Source organism: Heptranchias perlo, chromosome 41, assembly GCF_035084215.1.
Source record: "Heptranchias perlo isolate sHepPer1 chromosome 41, sHepPer1.hap1, whole genome shotgun sequence".
NCBI lineage: Eukaryota > Metazoa > Chordata > Chondrichthyes > Hexanchiformes > Hexanchidae > Heptranchias > Heptranchias perlo.
In genome coordinates, this window is record NC_090365.1 from 8,597,371 (window position 1) to 8,620,649 (window position 23,279).

At 47.7% G+C, this 23,279-nt stretch overlaps 2 protein-coding genes across 6 annotated transcripts in view; one reads left to right on the top strand and one right to left on the bottom strand.

Moving 5' to 3' along the window:
• LOC137305869 (uncharacterized) overlaps positions 1-23,279 on the bottom strand; it is a 64,479-nt gene that overhangs the window by 29,704 nt on the left and 11,496 nt on the right. The gene's annotated exons all lie outside the window — the stretch shown is intronic.
• Positions 6,760-23,279, top strand: part of LOC137306020 (RAC-beta serine/threonine-protein kinase) — a 79,263-nt gene continuing 62,743 nt past the window's right edge. For 3 of the 5 annotated variants that reach the window (XM_067975036.1, XM_067975037.1, XM_067975038.1), the window contains exon 1: positions 6,760-6,925. The gene's annotated coding sequence lies outside the window, so the exon portion shown is untranslated. The remainder of the gene's footprint in view (positions 6,926-23,279) is intronic. The other 2 variants (XM_067975039.1, XM_067975042.1) reach the window with 1 other exon arrangement.

Below are 23,279 nucleotides of genomic sequence, written 5' to 3' on the forward strand. Positions count from 1 at the left end.
ACCCATCCAACAAAACCCATCCAACAAAACCCATCCAACAAAACCCATCCAACAAAACCCATCCAACATAACCCATCCAACAAAACCCATCCAACAAAACCCATCCAACAAAACCCATCCAACAAAACCCATCCAACATAACCCATCCAACATAACTTACCCAACACAACTCGTTCAGCAGAAGTCAGCCAACAAAACTCATCCTACAAATTACACCCAATACAATCCAATTAACCTAACACTGCAAACTCATTTAATGCAACTCACCCAATAGAACACACCCAACACAGCTCATCACATACAGTTCATCAAAAACAACACCTCTGACTTTACTTGCCCAAAGCAACTTGCCCAACAGAACTCACCCAATGCATCTTGTCCAACAGAAAATTATCCAATGCAACTTATTCACTGTAATTCATTCACCACAACTCACCCAACACAACTCAATGCAACACATTCAATACAACTCAATGCAACTCATCCAACACACCCTTCCAACATAACTTATCCAACACAATTTACCCAACACTACTCAACCAACACAAATCACCCAGTGATTTGGGCTGATAAGTGGCAAATAATAAGTGCCAGGCAATGACCGTCTCCAACAAGAGAGAGTCTAACCACCTCCCCTTGACATTCAACGGCATTACCATCGCCGAATTCCCCACCATCAACATCCTAGGGGCCACCATTGACCAGAAACTTAACTGGACCAGCCACATAAATACTGTGGCTACAAGAGTAGGTCAGAGGCTGGGTATTCTGTGGGGATTGACTCACCTCCTGACTCCCCAAAGCCTTTCCAGGGTCAGGGTTGTGATGGAATACTCTCCACTTGCCTGGATGAGTGCAGTTCCTACAACACTCAAGAAGCTTGACACCATCCAGGACAAAGCAGCCCGCTTGATTGGTACCCCATCCACCACCCTAAACATTCACTCCCTTCACCACCGGCGCACAGTGGCTGCAGTGTGTACCATCTACAAGATGCACTGCAGCAACTCGCCAAGGCTTCTTCGACAGCACCTCCCAAACCCGCGACCTCTACCACCTAGAAGGACAAGGGCAGCAGGCGCATGGGAACAACACCACCTGCATGTTCCCCTCCAAGTCACACACTATCCTGACTTGGAAATATATCGTCGTTCCTTCATCGTCGCTGGGTCAAAATCCTGGAACTCCCTTCCTAACAGCACTGTGGGAGAACCTTCACCACATGGACTGCAGCGGTTCAAGAAGGTGGCTCACCACCATCTTCTCAAGGGCAATTAGGGATGGGCAATAAATGCCGGCCTCGCCAGCGACGCCCACATCCCATGAACGAATAAAAAAAAAATGAAGGTAGACTTGATGTTTTGGTTTTTATTTGCTGGAATAATGACGTAAGTCTAGAAACTGGATCATGCCACGCCAATTTTTCAGGCATAAAACGATGTCTATGTGGAAAATTGGTATGTCCTGTCCACAAAAAGCAGGACTAAACCAACCCAATCAATTACCGCCCCATCGGCCGACGCCCAATCATCAGCAAAGTGATGGACGTCAGCTAATGAGCGGCATTATTCACCAATAACCTGCTCACCGATGCTCAGTTTGGGTCCAACCAGGACCACTCGGCTCCAGACCTCATTACAGCCTTGGTTTAAACATGAACACAAGCTGAATTCCAGAGGGGAGGTGCAAGTGACTGCCCTTGACATCAAGGCAGCATTTGACCGAGGGTGGTACCAAGGAGCCCCAGTAAGACTGAAGTCAATGCAGATCAGGGAGAAAACCCTCCAGTGGCTGGAGTCATATCTGGCACAAAGGAAGATGGTTGTCATTCTTGGAGGCTAATCGTCTCAGCTCCAGGACATCATTGCAGCAGTTCCTCAGGGCAGCATCCTAGGCCCAACTATTTTCAGCTACTTCATCAATTACCTTCCCTCCGTCATAAGATCAGAAGTGGGCTGTTCGCTAACGACTGCCATCAACCATCAACATCCTGAGGGTCACATTGGATGAGAAACTCAACTGGACCAGCCACATAAATGCCGTGGCTGCTAGATCAGCTCAGAGGCTGGGTATTCTGTGGCAAGTGGCTCACCTCCTGACTCCCCAAAGCCTCTCCACCACCTACAAGGCTCGAGTTAGGAGTGTGATGGAATATTGTCCACTTGCTTGGATGCGTGCAGCTGCAACAACACTCAAGAAGCTCGACACCATCCAGGACAAAGCAGCCCGCTTGGTTGACAGCCCATCCATCAACTTAAATGTCCACTCCCTCCGTCATGGCGGACAGTCGGGCGGAGGTCATGAAAGGCGCTATATAAATGCAAGTTCTTACTTTTCGTTATCCTTTATTGAGGGTGGGAGCGGGGGGGCGGAAATTTGTTGGTCAGCAGAAAGTCCCTCACTCTCATAGTTTGAAGTAAACCTCAGCAACTCCCCATGGAAAAAGAATTCAAAACGATAAGGGAAATGCTCAGATATCAGCCAATGTTCCCCAGATTCAGAGCTCCTTTTCTGCCCAGATCTGCTGATCCTGACCTCTTCCAAATGGACATCTGTTACGCTGAGTGCATGGGGTAGTAATACCAAGAGTTCGGACACATGGGCCCAGAAATTCGTTGAAGCTGTGCCCATTTTACAGGCGTAAAATAGGTGCCCAATCATCCAATATGGCGGGCAGCTCGCACACATGTTCCGCGCCAGAAGTGTGCCATCCGTCATATTGTTAAAGGTACCAGTATAGGCGAACATGTAGTATATTCTGCACGACCGATACTTCTGAGAGAAATTTCTCCGGGGCAAAAAAGAGTGGAAGCCTGGTGAGAGCAGTTCATGCCCCAAAATCTGTGCAGGAAAGCATCCCCTGCCACCGTTACACTCTGATCAAACTAAAAACAGTTAGGAAAGTCGGGGCCTATAAATTTCAGTTATGGAGAAAATGGCGGATAAAAACTTTTTCATAACGCATTTAAGTGAATTGACTGGTTCGTCAACAAACTATGACAGGCAACTGTTTACATCATAAATGTTTACGTAGGCAGTTTCAATGTGAAATGTTGACTTAAAAGCATTCCCAACAATCGTGAAAACAGGAAGTAAGGTTTGTGGACAGGAAATGCCCATATGTGCAAGAATTTTAATAATATGCTAGCAGATTTCCCATGTTGTTTCTCACAGTCAGAGGTTTTATAAGAACAAGGGTGCGATGCCAAGCCTTAGTACCAGGGAGACTGACTTATTGGCACTGGGGGTAACCCTGAGATCTGTCAGTACTGGGACTGGGATCGGGTCTCAGGATCCAGCAGCACTTTGAGAAATTCATAGGATCTGGGAGTACTGGGAAGGAGTCCTGGGGATGCTCACAAGGGAGGTTCTAGCTATTTTGGGGCAATTCCGTGGATTCAGGAGAATTGACGATGGAAGTCTCAGGGTACTGAGAGAGGGTCCCAGGATCATGGAGTGGTGGGGCGTGTGCTGGGGTCTAGCAAGACTGGGGAGGAACTTTGGAGTACTGAGGAACAGTGTCTGGATGTATCGGGGAGTTGTGGGATCTGGCGATATTGGGGGAGCAGGATCCAGCAGCCTCGAGGGGAGGGGCATCTCAGGAAAACTGTCCTGGGCCTCTTGGGCCATCAGATTCCACCCTTCCACCCCATTGCTTCTCTTCAGCCTCCTCCCCTGTCCAGTCAGCAGCTCCTGATGTGCTCTACTGCTTTCCCCATTATCAGCGGTTCCTGTCTTTCCTGCCGTAAACTATTTAAGGGTAAAATTAATGAACAGAAAATCATAGGCTGGGGAGCATAAATTCTCAACATGCATTCCAAGTTTTTGCCAGGAGTCGAAAATTTACCCTGCAGTGCACTGTGAGTTGGGCAACTTACGCAGTCTTCGATAAATATGTATTTCCCTAAACAAATAAAAATGACCTCATAAAAAGCTGTTGAGACTAGGTTAATTGAAAATGCTAAAACTGAGATGGTTAGACTAGGGTATTAAGGGTCACGCAACCGAGGTGGGTAAATGGAGTTAAGATACAGATCAGCCATAATCCAATTGAATGGCGGAACAGGCTTGAGGGGCTGAATGGCCTACTCCTGTTCCTATTTTCCTAAAATTCGAAAAAAATCATCATTTACTCAGTTTCCAAGATTTTATATTAATGAATTTCCATAACCCTCAAAAATGGATCAGAGAGATTTTTTAAAATGATTTTTCTATAGATATAACATGCAAGTGACTAAAAAAGAAATCCATTTCCGATAAACAATCTCTGTTTTATTTTCTAACCATTAACAAACACCACAATCACAGATGCTGCTGACCACAGGTGTTGTATGTTTGTGAGCAGTTGATTACAGAAAAGGACAGTTGTTAATAAAATGATTTAAATTTCTGCAACATGCACATGCCCAGAATGCACAGACGTGTTTGAAAGCTGGTTCGAACTGATGTGAATATCCAGCTGAAACCCAAGGTTTTTGAAGGTATCAAAAGACAATTCAATAGTAAACTTAATTATGAAATCTGTATATTTTTGATTTATTTATTTTGTTTATAATCTTACTTTGGACATTGAAATTTCAGTTACTGAGAAAAAAGTGGCAGATGAAGCATCTTGAGCAATTCACTTGATTCAACAACAAATTGTGAAGTTGAAATGTTTACAGGTTTACATGAGGTTTTACCATTAGAAATGTTTACATAAGGACTTTCAATGTTAAATGTTAACATGAAGTGTGACTCAAAATTGAGACACAGGAAGTGAGCTTTGTCGAAGGAAGTGTATGTTATACACAAGATTTTTATTTATTTATATAGACAAGTTTTAGTTTATATATATTATAGACAGGTTTTGGGTAACAGAAATGTCTGGCGAAATTCAGTGACTGACACAATAAATGCAGAAGCATGAAGATGAGTTTAGAGGTCAAGTGATGGAGCAATGAAACACTCTGACCTCCTGTTTGATGGCTAAAATGGATGTGGTGGAGAATCAGGTAGTAGCAATAGGGCATCCTCCCCAAATGACAGCATGAAGGAGGCAGAGGAAGAGAATTTGAGGGCACAGTCTACCACCACTGCCACTGGCAAATCCATCCCTAAGGTGCCTGTTAGCTTGCAAGAGATGGCAAGGCATCGGACTGACCCAGTCTCTGTGTGGCCTTTGCCAGATACAGTGCCTCTGCCTATAAGTGTGGTTGGGATGGTACCGGCATATGGGGAGAGTGTGCCTCTCGTGCTGCCTAACATGACTGGAAGTAAAGGGGGATTCCCATTGGGAAACCCATTGTCCTATTATTGTGAGCATACCAAACAAATGGCAATGCCAGAATATAGGCATAAAGCCACCTTGTCAACAAATGGAAACTGGAAAGAAACAAAAAATAAAGCATGAAACAAAGATTTAGAAATAGCTTTAACATGCTGCTACATATCCTGATATAAGGCTTGTTAACTTTTTGGGTTTTCATTACAAATAATTTTCTTTGGTTCAGTGGCTCAGGTCCCTCTCGAAGATGAGCCCTCACTCCTTGGAATCAGAAAGTGCGGTTACCTGCTCTGAATCCAGGTAATTTGCAGTGATAATGGGATCAAAGATCTCTGTATTTCATCTATATCACATGCTTAACAATTCCTGCTCAGAATGTTAGAAAATAACAAACAGTTGGGTCTGCTGCACTAGTACATAGAGTATAATGCACACAGTGCAATAGAGTATAATGCACATAGTATAATACTGCATATAATGTACTGTGTAATAGAGTATAATATACACACTGTAATAGTGTAATGTACAGACCACAATGCAGAGTGTAATGTACATTGCAATAGACAGTGTAATGAACAGGCATCTGACACAAAGGGTGAAATACACATTGTGTGATGTATGCACTGTAATGCAGAATATAGTATATGCACTGTAATGCACAGAATGTTACATACACACTGTAATAGAGTGTAACATACAGTGTAATAGATTGTAACATATACAGTGTAATAGGTGTAACATACACAGTGCAATGTACACTTTAATAGAAAGTGTAACTGTGACAAAGGGTGAAATATACACTGTAATACAGCGTGATGTATAAGCTGTATTGCACAGATTGTTACGCACACTGTTACAGAGTGTAACATACACAGTGTAATGTACACATTGTGATGGACCGCAATAGAGTGTGATATATACTTAACAGTGTAATATAACCAGTGTAATAATGCAATGTACACTCCATAATGCACATAGTATAATAGGGTGCAACATATACAATGTAATGCACAGTGTGTACTGTAATGGAGTCTGGTACACTCTGTGGGTCACAGGCTACTTCTGAACAGACTGCCCACCCCGACAGATACCCTAGTTATGGGATGGTTGACTGATTATGGGATGGTTGCCTGGTTACCCAATGCATCACAAGTTAAGACCCCAACTTCCACTCCTGATTGGCTTGAGTTTCCCGGTTTATTATTGGTTGCTATTTCCCTGTCGTTGATTGGTTATTATTTTCCCTGTCGCTGATTGGTTGTTATTTTCCCTGTCGCTGATTGGTTGTTATTGTCCCTGCCGCTGATTGGTTGTTATTTTCCCTGTCGCTGATTGGTTGTTATTGTCCCTGCCGCTGATTGGTTGCTGTTTCCCTGCCGCTGATTGGTTGCTGTTTCCCTGCCGCTGATTCAGTGTCCCGTGTCCTGATTGGCTGGCGATTACTACCCGCGATGCATTGCGCCGGTTTGCGCGGATCACTTCCGGCAATTTCAGAGTCATGTCCGGGACCCGGGCCTACCCGCTCGGTGTGAGAACAGCCTGAGAGTGAGGATCTGGAGCCGGGGCCGGACCTGGACCTGGGGCCGGGCAGCGAGTGGAGCCGGAGGTAGGCCCTTCCCTCCCAGCACCGACAGCCAGAGCTGCGGGCGGCGGCGGCAGGTAACGGCGGAGCTCGGGGTGGGTGGGGGTGAGGCCGCCGGGGGTCTGGGAGCGCAGCACTGGGGAGGGGGAGGGGATTTACCCCATGGGCCCCCTTTTGGTAGGAGGTGGGGATCGGATCTGCCCCCTTTTTGGTGGGGATCTGCCCCCTTTTTGGAGGGGGGGTGGGGATCTGCCCCCTTTTTGGAGGGGGGGTGGGGATCTGCCCCCTTTTTGGAGGGGGGGTGGGGATCTGCCCCCTTTTTGGAGGGGGGGTGGGGATCTGCCCCCTTTTTTGGAGGGGGGGTGGGGATCTGCCCCCTTTTTTGGAGGGGGGGTGGGGATCTGCCCCCTTTTTTGGAGGGGGGTGGGGATCTGCCCCCTTTTTTGGAGGGGGGGTGGGGATCTGCCCCCTTTTTTGGAGGGGGGTGGGGATCTGCCCCCTTTTTTGGAGGGGGGTGGGGATCTGCCCCCTTTTTTGGAGGGGGGTGGGGATCTGCCCCCTTTTTTGGAGGGGGGTGGGGATCTGCCCCCTTTTTTGGAGGGGGGTGGGGATCTGCCCCCTTTTTTGGAGGGGGGTGGGGATCTGCCCCCTTTTTTGGAGGGGGGTGGGGATCTGCCCCCTTTTTGGAGGGGGGTGGGGATCTGCCCCCTTTTTGGAGGGGGGTGGGGATCTGCCCCCTTTTTGGAGGGGGGTGGGGATCTGCCCCCTTTTTGGAGGGGATCTGCCCCCTTTTTGGAGGGGATCTGCCCCCTTGGAGGGGGGGGTGGGGATCTGCCCCCTTGGAGGGGGGGGGTGGGGATCTGCCCCCTTGGAGGGGGGGGGTGGGGATCTGCCCCCTTGGAGGGGGGGGTGGGGATCTGCCCCCTTGGAGGGGGGGGGGGGTGGGGATCTGCCCCCTTGGAGGGGGGGGTGGGGATCTGCCCCCTTGGAGGGGGGGGTGGGGATCTGCCCCCTTTTTGGAGGGGATCTGCCCCCTTTTTGGAGGGGCGGGTGGGGATCTGCCCCCTTTTTGGAGGGGCGGGTGGGGATCTGCCCCCTTTTTGGAGGGGCGGGTGGGGATCTGCCCCCTTTTTGGAGGGGCGGGTGGGGATCTGCCCCCTTTTTGGAGGGGCGGGTGGGGATCTGCCCCCTTTTTGGAGGGTGGGGATTTGCCCCCTTTTTGGAGGGTGGGGATTTGCCCCCTTTTTAGAGGGGATCTGCCCCCTTTTTGGTGGGTGGGTTGTGGATCTGCCCTCTTTTTGGAGGGGGGTGGGGATCTGCCCCCTTTTTTGGTGGGGGGGTGGGGATCTGCCCCCTTTTTTGGTGGGGGGGGTGGGGATCTGCCCCCTTTTTTGGTGGGGGGGGTGGGGATCTGCCCCCTTTTTTGGTCGGGGGGGGGTGGGGATCTGCCCCCTTTTTTGGTCGGGGGGGGGTGGGGATCTGCCCCCTTTTTTGGTCGGGGGGGTGGGGATCTGCCCCCTTTTTTGGTCGGGGGGGGTGGGGATCTGCCCCCTTTTTTGGTGGGGGGGTGGGGATCTGCCCCCTTTTTTGGTCGGGGGGGTGGGGATCTGCCCCCTTTTTTGGTGGGTGGGGTGGTGATCTGCCCCCTTTTTTGGTGGGTGGGGTGGGGTTCTGCCCCCTTTTTGGAGGGGGGTGGGGATCTGCCCCCTTTTTGGAGGGGGGTGTGGGGTTCTGCCTCTATTCGGCCCATTCACAATCTTGTGCAGTTCCACTTCACAAGATTCTTACCAAAGATTTGCTCCCCATGGGCTCTGCTGGTGCGATGGAGCTGGGGGTCCAGCCCAACGCTGTCTGGGTGCAGGTCATGTGTTGGAGGAGAGGGAGCGGGGAGGGGGGGGAATGAGCTGAGGTGTCTAAGCTGAGCTGCAAAGCCGGCAGCGCTCGAGAGCTGGCGTTTTGTAAACACTCAAGTCGTTGGAGGGACTCACCTGCTCTCAGACAGGCGGCGGAGCCCCGTGATTCCACAGAAGATATTACCACTTACCTTTCCGGTCTTGGGAGCGATCCTTCCCAGCAGTTTTTGAATGAGGGGGGCAGTGAGAGGCAGGTGATGTCTGTGAGTGGCAGGCCTGATAACTCCTGCAGGCGGTGAGAATAGAGCAGATCCCGACCGTTAATCCCAGCACTTAATGGGAATGGGCTTCAAAGTATGACAGGTGTCTTGGTTTAAACGATGAACAACGTAAACAGTAGATTGTTATTGGGGGTGCAGTGCTGATGCACTTTGGGAGACCTCGCACTGTACTGTGCAAAATACTCTTTGTCGCTTGATTTGTACTCCGTTCCCTTGGATTACTTCAACCACCGCCCCGGCTCAAAGTTCTGGCTTCAGGTGCAACTGAAGTTAATGACATTAAATTGTCACTTGTGCTACACTGGGTGTTTGTCACAGCTCCAGCGTGACTGATGTGGAAAATGACTGAAAACACAGCAGCAACACTCGATGCTCACTTTTTTTTTAAAAAAAAAGGTTGTTGCAAGTGATTCCCATCACCAGAGATGCCGTTAGCCCTCGATCGGAGAAAGTGAGCCAAGCTGAATAAATGAGGCCAGGTCCGCTCTGTGAAGTATCGCTGGACAGTCTGCTTCGAGAGGGGCTGAACGAGGTGTTGGTACTGGTGAAACATTTGCCGATAACATCACTTGGCTCTCATTGGCTTCGAGCTGACCCGAATGTGGGCGGGGTCCTGCTCAGTTGTCACTAATACGAGCCCCCTAGTTTTGTATTGAGAAACCCAGGTGAAGGGCCATGGGCTCACGATGCAGGACACCAGTTGAAAAGAGTAAAGGCGACGAGGTGAATCAGGATCTCGTGGTTGGTGAGATGCCAAGTTTGGATTTTAAAATGCCAGAAGACCGCTGGAACAGAGAGAGAGGGAGATGAGGAGACTGAGGGAGGTAAGGAGTTCCACAGTTTTGAGAATGTGGGAAAGGATGAGATAGAGTAGGAGGCAGTGGGTGGGAGAGAAAGTGTGTTCGGGGCAGTATGTTTGCAGCTTGGCTGAAAAGGCAAGGAGAATTTGGAAGATTCTCCCATTATCGCCGTAACTCCCTGTTACATCAACAATTTTCAGAGCTACATGGATGATGCTGGGTCGAGTGTGGAGCGTGTGCTTACAGTGAACAGATAGAGAGATGAAGTCAGCTTTTGCCGACTGGGCATGTCCATTCAGTAGCTGACAGTACCTCTTTGTGATTGCGCTATTCTGTGGGTGTAGTGCCCCCCAAGTTAAGGATCTGATTGGGTAAATTGTTGGCTTGGGGTGAAATCTCCCTCAGATAAATGGTTGATGGAGGGGGAGGGAGGGGGTTCTGATCCTGTTGGTCGGTGGTTTGGGTGGGAAGTCCCCCTTCGCCCACTGGCCTGTCAGAAGGTGCTGCCTCTGTTGGCTGCAGCGTCTTGTTTGGCAATGGTGTAGAGAGAGAGAGAGTGTGTGCGTCTTTCATCTGTTTCTCGGTGGGTGTGGATTCTTACTCTGGAGAAGGGGGGTGGGGGGAAGAGCATTCTTGTCTAACTGTCTGCTGCTCTGAGAATTGCAAGGCTCATGGAGATAGTTTGTACCAGCAACTTACAGCTGGTAGGAAATCGGGACGTTGGTGGGACTGCGTGGCTCCAGTACGAAGAGATATTGCATATTGGTGGGAGGAGGAGGGTGGCTGCTGGTGTGGGGTGCTTTTCTGAGCCTGATTAGGCAGGTTTGGAAAGTTGTGGAGGAGCCTTCTGCATCTAGTAGTAACACGCCCTACAGGAAATTCATCAGATAAACATAGGGCCAACTAAGGACATGTTAGGTCAGGTGACCAAAACTTGGTCAAAGGGATAGATTTTAAGGAGCGTCTTAAAGGCAGAGAGGTTTAGGGAGGGAATTCCAGAGCTTAGGGCCTAGGCAGCTGAAGGCACAGCCACCAATGGTGGGGTGAAGGAAGTAGGGGATGCGCAAGAGGCCAGAGTTGGAGGAACGCAGAGTTGTCCGGCGGGCGGGCGTTTGCAGGGCTGGAGGAGGTTATGCAGGTAGGGAGGAGCGAGGCCATGGAAGGATTTGAACACAAGGATGAGAATTTTAAATTCGAGGCTTTGCTGGATCGGGGCCAATATAGGTCAGCGACCACAGGGGTGATAGGTGAATGGGAGGCCGGCCAGGAGAGCATTGGAATGGCCTTGAGGTAACAAAAGCACGGATGAGGGTTTCAGCAGAGGTGGAGACCGGCAATATTACGGAGGTGGAAGTAGGTGGTCTTGATCAAGGGGTTCACAAGTAGGAAAGTGTACTGTTCTCAACATACAAGTGTTCTGTACTTGGATGTAGTTATCACAATTTGCAAGTGGCACAGAACTAAGGAGTGTGGTTAACTGTGAAGAGGACTGTAAGTGTCTTCAGGAGGACAGAGTGGATTGAGTGGTTGTCAGACAGAATTTAAGGTGGAGAAATGTGAGGTAATGCATATTGGGAGGAAGAATAAGAAGAAGAAACATACACCGAATAGTAAAACTTTAAAAGGAGCAGAGAAATCATTAAAAGTGGGAGGATAGGTACACGGGATGCTAGGTTTTATAAATAGAGGCACAAAAAGCAAAGAGGTAATGCTAAACCTGTACAAATCATTGGTTAGATCACTGTTGGAATATTGTCTAGTTTTGGGTTCCTTACGTTAGGAAGGCTGTCAAGGCCATGGAAAGGGTGTGGCCAAGACTCACATGAGATGATCCCAGGGGTGAGAGTTAGTTGCAAGGAAAGACTGGGACTTTTTCACTGGAGCAGAGAAGGTTAAGAGGGAGTCTGATAAAGGGGTTCAAAACAATTTGGTGAGGTAAATCGGAAAAAGTGTTTCCACTGGTGAGTGAGTCGATAACTAGGGGCCATCAATATAAGATCATCACCAAAGGAATGAAGGGAGAGTTTAGGAGAATTTTTTTATATATGCAGAGCGTTGTTGGGACATGAATTGTCCCACCAGAAACAGTGGTGGGGGAACAGAATCCGTAACAGCTTTCGAAAAAAAAGTGGATAAGTCATTAAGAAAGAAAGACTTTAAAAGGGTATGGGGAAAGGGCAAGGGAATGGGACTAAGTGGATAGCCCATCCAGAGATCCAGCACAGGTACGATGGGCTGAATGGCCTCATTTTGTGCTGTAAGATTCTGAGATTCCATCATGACACAGCCAGTGTTTCCACCTGCTGTATGTATTCAATCGAAGAAAATATAAAAATACCCTCCGTTCTTACTGTTTGCATTTTGGCAGTTAGACTTGGGGATGCTGCCTATCCATTCTGGTTTGATGAGGTTCTGAGCAGTTCATGTGACACTCAATTATCCGTTTTGCATACGCGATACATTGGCGCCCATTTTAAATCTCGTGCGTTAACTTCGCTACTCTGTACATTCAAGATGGTGGACCCAACCTGAGTGCCGGTGGTGGGAGTTGTTTAAATTTGCCTTGAGGCTTGAGGTGTTGGGAGAACGCTGCTCCCAAGGCTCTTGAGTTCTCTTTACTTTCCATACAGGCCTCTGCCTTTGTTGCTGTTGGAGCCAATCCTGTAAAGATAGAGTAGAGGAAACGTTTACTGCTTGTGAGTGAAGTACTGGTGACTGGACCAAATGTGGTAGTGTGCTTCAGCACACAAACAGGCCATTTGGTCCATCAAGTCTGTGCTAGTTCTCTAGTTGCAACAGCTAGGGATAGGAGGAGGCTGTTTAGCACCTCGAGCCTGTTCCGCCATTCAATTAGATCATGGCTGATCTGCATCTTAATTCCATTTACCCACCCGTGTTCCATATCCCTTATACCCTTACCTAGCAAAATCTGTCAATCTCAGTTTTGAAATTTCCATTGACCCCCAGCCTCAACAGCTTTTTGGGGGAGAGATTTCCACTCCCCTTTGTGTGAAGAAGTGCTTCCTGACATCACCACTGAATGGCCTGGCTCTAATTTTAAGGTTATGCCCCCTTGTTCTGGACTCTCCCACCAGAGGAAATAGTTTCTCTCTATCTACACTATCAATTCCTTTAATCATCATAAACACCTCAATTAGATCATCCATTAATCTTCTATAATCAAGGGAATACAAGCCTAGTCTATGCACCCTGTCCTTGTAATTTAACCCTTTTAGCCCTAGTCTAATCCCACTCTCCTCGCTGTTTAATACTCTTTTTCAAGCAACTATCTAATTCTCTTTTAAAAATGAATGGACTCTACTTCAACAATGATTTGTGACCGAATTTCACATTCTTACCATCCTTTACGTAAAGACATTTTCCCAGCCTCCTCGTTAACTCTTCGATGAATCAAAGACGGCATTAAAACACGTCGGCACTCGGCCTGGTTTAATTTTCTTACCTTATGGTCCCAGAATGGCCCCATTGAGCTCAGTGACAACACTGCGAATGGAGCTTGGAAAAGCAGAAAGTTTGATTTTGATCTTGTGAAACGAAACTTGCGTTCATTGTGAAAACCTTTTCTCTCTCTTTTCGTGACGCTACTTTAATGAAGTCTACACTTGAATAAGTTGGGAAGTGTTTTAGACTAAGTGGACTAAATGCGCGGAGTTTCTATGTGAGAACTGCTCGTTGCATGTTAAGGGAATTAAGGGTTACGGAACCATGTGGGTAAATTGAGTTGAGGTACAGATCAGCCATGATCTAATTGAATAGTGGAACAGGCTCGAGGGGCTGAACGGCCGCCTCTTGTCCCAATGAAATGGAGGAGACGGCAGAATTTAAAAATTCTGTCACGACAGCAGACGAGCGAGAAAACCGCGCCACGTGCCTCCATGTCTGTTTTACTCCCTGGACTGCTCCACGTGCTGCAAAGCTCCCATAGCCTTTTTGCCCGTGTTGACACCGTAACCTTGAATTAACAAATACAGCTCTGCTTTCCGTGTTATTTTAAAATAAACACGATTCCTCCCTAAGGCGGCGACTCGTTCTCCGGTTCCACTGGGCATCTCGTTTGAATGCCCATTCCTTATGTGTGAGCGGTACCAGGCTATTTGCTGGCGGGGTGCATCGTAGGACAGCTCTGTTCTGTTCTCCCCTTTCCAAACGGGAGTCACTGGGTAGTTATCGGGAGCAGCATCCCTGGCTGTTTTTGTTGTTGGCTATAGTCCAGTAGAGCTGGGGCTAAGGGCTTGATGCTATGCCTCTATGTGGACGCCTTTACCGACTAAGCCTAACCATGAGTTTGGCCCTTTGTGGCCTCCGATCACTGCTAGTATTTTGAAGCGGGGTTTATGTCAGTTTTTAAAATTCTGCTGCCTCCTCCCTTTCATAGGAACAGGAGTAGGCCATTTAGCCTCTCGGGCCTGCTCCGCCATTCAGTTAGATCATGGCTGATCTGAATCTTAATTCCATTTACCTGCCTTGGTTCCATATCCTTTAATACCCTTCCTTAACAATTAATCTCTGTTTTGAAATTTTCAATTGACCCTCAGATTTCCACTACCCTTTGTGTGAAGAAGTGCTTCCTGACATCACACCTGAATGGCCTACCTCCTAATTTTAAGGTTATGCCCCCTTGTTCTGGACTCCCCCCACCAGAGGAAATAGTTTCTCTCTATCTACCCTATCAAATCCTTTAATCATAAACACCTCAATTAGATCACCCCTTAATCTACCATACTCGAGGGAATACAAGCCTAGTTTATGCAGCCTGTCCTCAAATTCCCACATTAAAACAGTGATGTAATGTACACTTCAAAAAATACATAATTGGCTGTAAAGCGCTTTGGGACGTCCTGAGATTGTGAAAGGCACTTTATAAATGCAAGTCTATAATTTAATCCCGGTATCATTCTGGTGAATCTGCGCTGCACCCCCCTCCAGGGCCGATATATGCTTCCTGAGGTGTGGTGCCCAGAACTGAATGCAGTATCTCCAGATGGGGTCTAACCAGAGCTTTATACAACTGTAGCATAACTTCCAGCCCTTTTGTATTTCAGCCTCAGATTTAGCATTGTTGCCAGCGGGTACAGTGGACACCTGCACCGCCCTCTCTCTGTGCTGCCCAGGCTGACTTTGAATGACATTCACATCTTAACAGGCGGAGGAGATGATCCCTGAGAGGCTCACTCACGTTTTTGGTTAAGTCACCGGGGGGGGCGGAAGCCACTTTGCATTGCTGATGTAACCAGGTATGAAGTTGCCAAACTCCTGGTGCTTTGTATTTTGGCAAGTGGCGTGTTTGCATCTGGTGCACAATATCCATCCAGAAGTTCCACGTTGATGCTTTGGACCACTTTTTAAAAAAAAACTTCAATCTAACTTTTTTGTAATGTGACTAATTGCACACAGTCAAGACCAAGTGTAGGCTTTAGGTGAAACGGGTTTAGAAGGGGGGGCAAATACTTGGACCAGTTTGCTCCGATTGAATTCATGCCCCGTACATTCTGTCCTTGTTTTTACGTTTCCATTATAAATTCCTGTGTCTACATTTATAATGGAAACTGCCTGTGTAAAATTGTCACGCTGTAATTACACCCTCCCACCAGTGGTGGGGGTGCAGTACCTCCTCTGGGGGAGGCTGTAATTACAGCTTACCTCGGCAGTTTTCATTGTAATTGAGGACATAGGAGTTTATAATGAGAAAGTTGATAGTGCGTGCAGCTGTAAAATTTTTGATATACAGAATGTAGTGCAGAGCGAGCAATATAGCTCGCCACTGCCAGCACTGTGACCAGTTACTGGTCTCAAATCAGTACTTGTGGTGTAACTGCACCTTTCCAGTAACTGGTTTATTTATTGCATTGGCTCAGTGGTAGCACTCTCGCTTCTTGAGTCAGGAGGCTGTGGGTTCAAGCCCCACTCCAGGAGTTGGGGCACATAATCTTTGGTGCAGTACTGGGGGAGTGCTGCACTGTCAAGAGGTGCACGCTTTGGAAGGGATATTAAACTGAGGCTCCGTCTGACTTATCCTGCAGTTCGGGTTGATGGTAAAGATCCCGTTCCACTATTTGAAGTGGAGTGAGTTCTCCTGGTATCTGGCCAACGCTCGTTCACCTAATTGCTGTTTGTTGGATCCTGCTGTGCACAAAATGGTTGCCTTATTTACCCACGTACCAGTGATTGTACTTTGTTGTCTGTATATCATTTGGTACATTTCCCAGAGACAGGACAAACGGCTGTGTACATGCGGGGCTTTGCTTTCTTCCTGTTACCTGAAGCCTTTTACTGTACTGATTCCAGGGACACATTACAGTTAATTTCACTGCCCTCACTTGGATTTCAGTAAAAGGAGATCACTTTTCAGTAAGCAGTGGGCGTGAAAGCTGTGAACTTTTCATATATATGACACTCGAACTGTGAAAAACACCCAGCAGTACAATTATAGATCAGGCCCTTCCAACCTCATGTTGGAGAGGGCATTTTCAGCTCTATAATGCAAGGGTGGGGTGTTGGTTGGTTGGTACAGGCCCATCACTGGTGGGATAGATTTGAGGAGGTAACTTAAGGATGTAAAGCAAGGAGTATATCACAAAGCATTGCAGACAAGTGAAATTTTTCTTATTCCGTATTGGTACCAATACATTATACAGTCCTGGTGACAATGTTGAATTCCTCTTGTTAAAGCATTTATATTGTCTTGGACCCCCAGGACAGATAGGCCAGGGGGTAATTTATTCTGCAGGTACAGTGGGTGTTTCTCCCTGTAGCTGGCTTTTCACAGAGGATGTAACTGTTTCTAAATGTTATGTACTTGACTCCTCCACTCCGCTCTGGGCTGGAGAGTGATTTGGAAAGACTCGCTTAACTCCCGGGACAGTTACTGGAAACTAGCCACTTGCCCCCATTAGGACTGAAGTTTCCAGAAGCAAATGAAAGGTCCGACACTTGGTCAACTCCCCTTCCAGGCTCCTGTGCTGGCTGGCATCGCCAATGGTTCCCTTTCCTGAGGCACCGTCCCGCTTCCCTTCAAGAATGCCATCATTACCCCTCTCAGTGAAACCACCCTCAACCAACCCGCCTGCCCTCTCCAGCCATAACCCAATCTCCCTTTCCTGCCTCGGGTCCTTTGAACGTGCCAGCAGCTCTTTGCCGATCCCGCCCACAATTTGCTGTTCAAGTCCATGTAATCCAGCTTTCATCCATCTCCCAGCAGCAAAATGGCCCTGGCTAAGGTCGTGTCTGACATCCTGTGACTGTGGTGCTTTATCCCTCCTTGTTTTCAACCTCTGGGCAGTGTCTGACATGGCATCCTCCTCAACCAGATCAATGGGTCTGGACTTGTACAATTCTATTGCTACCTATCTAAGCACAGCCAATATATATCCAGCAATGGCTTCTCTTCTCTCGCACCGCCACCTCTGGGGTCCTCTGTGGACTGATCTGCAGCCCACTCCTTATCCACACTTCACCCTTGGTGACACCATCCACAGGCACAGTGTCAGCTGTAGCTCAGTGGATAGCACACTCGCCTCTGAGTCAGAAGGTAGTGGGTTCAAGTCCCACTCCAGAGCCTTGAGTACATAATCCAGGCTGACACTGCCAGTGCAGTACTGATGGAGCACTACATTGTTGAAGGTGCCATCTTTCGGATGAGACGTTAAACCGAGGCCCCATCTGCCCCCTCAGATGAACATAAAAGATCCCAAGAAGAAGAGCGGGGGAGTTCTCCCTGGTATCCTGGCCAATATTTACCCCTCAACCAATTAAAACAGATTATTTGTTTATTTATCTGGTTGCTGTTTGTGGGAGCCTGCTGTGCACAAATTGGCTGCTGTTACACTTTACAACGACAGTACTTCATTGGTTGTAAAGCACTTTGAGACGTGCTGAGGCTGTGAAAGGCACTATATAAATCCAAGTTCGTTCTTCTTTAAAGAGTAGGGCATGGAGGAGGCTCATTGCAAGAAGAGATGTCAAAGCATAGATGGGGCCCTTAGGTTCCATGCCAAGTTAACCTATTACAGGGTGTTATCAGTTATCAGTTGTATGCAGCAAGATAGTGCTGATTGAACCAGGACATGCAGAGTAATTCAGTCCCTATTTTAAAGTTGTGCATTCAGTTACTTTTATAGTGGAAAGTGCCTATGTAAACTTGTCACCATCACTTTTTGCCTTACCGAGTGCTCCTGGATTTGGTCCCCAGGATATCATCGAAACTGCGTAACCATGGCTTGCTACGTCAGCTGTATCTTTGTGGGATGACAGATTAATGTAATCAGCAGTAACCCTTTGCAGACAGGCTGGAGAGTCTAGAGCTGCTGCACAAAAAACAGCTCGGGAGCCAATGAAACTTCTTTTTTGCTGCTTTTCACTGTTCTCCACCTTGTATTTAGGTCTAGAAAAGGAATTGGATAAATATTTGAACAAGAAAAATTTTGATGAACACTGGTTGATCGCCTTTGACATTGCACACGGCTGGGGGTGGGGGGGAAAGAGGGATAAGGTGAAGTGGGATTAGGGGGGCGGGGGAGAATTAAACCAGGATATGCAGAGTAATTCAATAATATTTTAAAGTCGTGCATTTTGTCACGTTTATAATGGAAAGTGCCTATGTAAACTTGTCACGCTGTAAATGCACCCTCCCACCAGTGATGGCACTGTTATGTGCACTGCTCTCGTGCTATTTTCTTAGTGAATAACCTATTTTCCCTATGGGGAATGCCACTGGCAGAAATCACATAAGAAAAGGGAGCTGGGTTATCCAGTGGGTCACATGCCAGCCGTTGAACTCTTGAGACCTGAGTTCAATTCCAGTCCAACCTGGTGGTGCGAAAATTTCTCCCCGCTAGCGGTATGGATTTGTACCCAGCCATTTGTTGTGTGATCCCTTTCTTAATGTAAATTTCTGTTTATTCGGATGAGGGACTGGAACCCTTTCTGTTTTGGGCATGCGGTGTCAGTGTTAAACACTCCTAGGTCCTGTGCAGCACAGGTTTGATGTAGGGCACAACTCCCTTTACTCAGAAAGGTGACGAGTTTGTGTAGTTTAGATCCAGTTCACAGTGGGCATAGGCCCACAGCAGCCTCTAACTGGTACTAAACTGGCAATCCTATTGAGACAGGCCACAGTGTAAGAATTGGTGCAGCAGATGGGAGCTCTAAGGTTTGGATTATAATGCTTTGACGGTTCAGTGTAGAGAGAGTGTATCTAACCCGTGCTGTACCTGCCCTGGGAGTGTTCGATGGGACAGTGTGGAGGGAGCTTTACTCTGTATCTAACTCGTGCTGTACCTGTCCTGGGAGTGCTTGGGACAGTGTAGAAGGAGCTTTACTCTGTATCTAATCCATGCTGTCCCTGCCCTGGGAATGTTTGGGACGGTGTAGAGAGCGCTTTACTCTATCTAACTCGTGCTGTACCTGCCCTGGGCGTGTTTGATGACACTGGGTGTCCCTAGGCCAAAATGGAAAGTGTTTTTTTTCACTAACGTCCCTCACATTGAGAGCGTGGAAAAAGTGAAAAGTTCAACATAGCTGTACACCTTGTGTCTGTAAAATAATGTATCTGATGGAAGGAGAAGTGGAATGTGATTGTTCGCATTCACAAAGTGGTGGCAAATACTGTTCAATGCAGAAGTACATCTTGAATATAAGAGTGGTGAAAGGAATTATACCCTAAATAGTAAGGTTCTTCAGAGTGGTGGAACAGAGAGATCTTGGACTGCAGATTCAGAGACCTTTAATGCTGGGAGTGCTCATAAAACACGATTATAGCTTGTATATCTAGTGACATTGAATATAAAAGCAAGGAAGATGCTGAGAGGCTGTTTTCCCCTGTCTGGAGAGTCTAGAACTAGGGGGCATAATCTCCGGATAAAGGGTCGGCCATTTAGGACTGAGATGAGGAGAAATTTCTTCACTCAGAGGGTTGTGAATCTGTGGAATTCTCTACCCCAGAGGGCTGAGGATGCTCCGTTGTTGAGTATATTCAAGACTCAGATCAATAGATTTTTGGACTCTAGCGGAATCAAGGGATACGGGGATCAGACGGGAAAGTGGAGTTGAGATTGAAGTTCAGCCATGATCTTATTGAATGGTGGAGCAGGTTCGAGGGGCCGTATGGCCTACTCCTGCTCCTATTTCTTATGTTCGTAAGGAAGTGATGCCGAATTAGTGCAAAACATTGGTTAGACCACAGTTGGAGTATTACGTGCAGGTGTAGGAAGAATGCGAGCCAAGGAAAGGGGCCAGTGAAGGTGCATTAGAGTGATCCCAGGAAAGGGAGGTTATTATGAAGAGAAGCTCAAAAACATTGGGAATTTTCTCAATGGAACAGAGTAGGTGAAAGGGGAAATCCCCTGATCTTGGATACTGCAATGGAGGGATTTTAGGGTCATTCTGGAAAATCCACGATGGGCCAAATGGGCTTCCTTATCTGTAATTACTTTGTGATCATGTAATCGAGGTTTTCAAAATTATGAAAGGGGTGATTAATGAAAGATTGTTTCCTCTGGTTGGCACATCGGTAACAAGGGCACAGACGGAGGATTAACACTAGCACAACGAAGAGGAGTTTTCTCTCGGTTATTAAAATGCGGAATGCTTCACCACAAGTGGCTGTTGAGGCAGAGGCTATAACATCATTTAAAAGGGATAAGTATTAGATAAGTATTTGAAAAGGAAGAATATAAAAGGATACAGGGCTAGGGCAGGGAAATAGGATTAAAGTGAGCTGCTCCAGCATGGAGACCAACACCAGCACAGGTGCGATGGGCCGAATGGCCTCCTCCAATGCTGTGATTCTGAGGTCACACATCAGGGTTAGAAATTCTAGTAAAGTGGAGCCTGTTGTATATGATAATTGCTGTTTCAAGTTAGCACTCTCCCTTAGCTAAAAGTGTGCAGCAACGTGTAGGTGGAAGTGTGACTGATTTGGATCAGTCGCGCTGGATGACTGCAGTGCGCTCCTGTGTAGACAGACTGTCCTAGCTTTCGCACTAAATGTTAGTGTATAAGTCGCACTGGTATGAAAATGTTTGTTTAGCTGGCAGTGGGCATTCAGCCTTCGGTGGCGGAGAGGGCGGCGTGCACGCGGCCGGAGGGTGGGGGGCGGCGCGCGTGCGCGCGGCCGGAGGGTGGGGGCGGCGCGCGCGGCCGGAGGGTGGGGGCGGCGCGCGCGGCCGGAGGGTGGGGGCGGCGCGCGCGGCCGGAGGGTGGGGGCGGCGCGCGCGGCCGGAGGGTGGGGGCGGCGCGCGCGGCCGGAGGGTGGGGGGCGGCGCGCGCGTGCGCGCGGCCGGAGGGTGGGGGGCGGCGCGCGCGCGGCCGGAGGGTGAGGGCGGCGCGGCCGGAGGGTGGGGGGCCGGAGGGTGGGGGGCGGCGCGCGCACGGGCAGAGGGGGCGGTGCATGTGTGGGTGGACGTTACGCCATTAGTGTCAGACTTTGGCAGGCTGGAACTAGCCTTGCACAGCAGTTAAGGTCCCTGTCTGATGTGTTGAAAATGTAGATGGTATCTGTTGTTTGTACAATGTTTCCTCTGCACTACACTGAGCCTTGATGGGCTCTATTCACACCAAATCAGTAGCTCCACTAACCATTTCTGCACTCTTGAAGCTGTGGGGAAACTCTCATTACACATTGTTTAAAATCTCCAGATGTACACGAACTGGAATGTTCATTATTCACAAGAGGCCTGTGTGGAAACTGATGGACATCAGGTACATTTAAGGGGAAAGAACTTGCATTTCTATAGTGTTTTTCACATCCTCGGGATGTCCCAAAGCCCTTCATAGCCAATCAAGTACTCTCGCAGTCAATTTGCGCACAGCAAGGTCCCACAAACAGCAGTGAGATGGATGAATTGATATTCTTGTTTTTGGTAGTGTTAGTTGAGGGATAAATGTTGGCCAGGACACCGGGCGAATACTACGAAGCCTTTTATGTTCACTGAACAAGCACACAAGGCATTGGTTTAATGTTTTATCCGAAAGACGAAGCCTCTGACAGTGCAGCACTCCCTCTTCACTGCACTGCAGTATCAACCTAAGTGATGTGCTAAAGTCTCTGGTGTGGGGCTTGAACCCATGATCATCTGACTCAGAAGGGAGCAAAACTGACATGAGCTGACCAGAGACTTTTTTTTTTGTAAATGCTAATCTGTTTAAACATAGATTAGATGAGGCGGTCTGAGGAAGATGTTTGGTCAGTTATCTGATGCTGGCATCGCTTTACAAAGAGCTGTGAGTGAAGAGAGGGCGTGCTGGGATGTAAGGCTAGAGAGTGGGGACTTAGAACAGAGGAGAGCTCTGTGTCTGGGACACTTCATTGAATATGCACAGCATTCTATGCTAAGACTAAGTAGCTGCTGTGTTTTAAATATACATTTAGTTCAGAGTGTCCGTCGACATCACTGTGTCAGCCAACAAATTCAGGGCGGAACTTACGGCAGGACCCGCAGCAAACTTTGTTGCTGTAAAACAGACTTACTCAGCAAACAGAGCCTTTTTAAACAGCGGACCACAGCAAACAGTCTACAGAGTCTGTTTAAAAAGAGTCGCTACGAACTACAGTAAACAGAACTCATGACCGAAACTACAGAAACTTCTCCCGATAAAAGCAGGGTGATTTCTCCAGCAAAATGCAGTGAGGAGGGTAGTTACATAATACAAATTGATTTGGTGTTTTTATCAATTATTTTAAATCTGTGGCCTCTGGTTACTGACCCTCCTGTCAGTAGAAACAGCTTCTCCCTATCTACCCTTATCAAAACCCCTCCTAATTTTGATCTGCGGGATCAGTTGCAATCTCTGTGGTATTTCATTTGTTCCCAAAATATATTTTCCTCTCATCAAACATTGCCATCCATGGTACTGCTCTGCCCAGCTCAGATTCAGCAAAAGTTTCCATTGGTGCGATCTTGATGATGGCGACATAAGATGTAGGGTTGGCTCAGCAGATGGAGGTTGATTGACAGATGTCATGTGGCCTGTTTGGGGCTGTAGACCTACTGTCTTGTCCATGGGTTTCATATATGAGTGACAAGTACAAATGCCCAGCTTATTCACAGGAAGGGATCAACGGCCAACTCTGGCCAGTGACACCTACTGGTTCATTGCCTGATAGCTCAAGCAAATCACAGCGAACGACCAGGATTTCCAACAGCTCAATCGCAGCAACCTAGCTGGGTGCTAAGTTAGTTTAGGAGTGGATCAGTTAGTTGAGACACTCCTGCATTAGTTAAGGACTTGCATTTATATCGCGCCTTTCACTGCCTCAGGACGTTCCAAAGTGCTTTCCAGCCAATGAAGTACTTTTTGGTCATGAAGTAATTTTGAAGTATAGTCACTGTTGTAATGTAGGAAACGCAGCAGCCAATTTGCACACAGTAAGCTCCCACAAATAGTAATGAGATAACCAGATCATCTGTTTTAGTTAATACTTTTATTTTTTGAGCTAAAAAAAGCGCCACCTCACATTTACTGACATTGAATTCCATC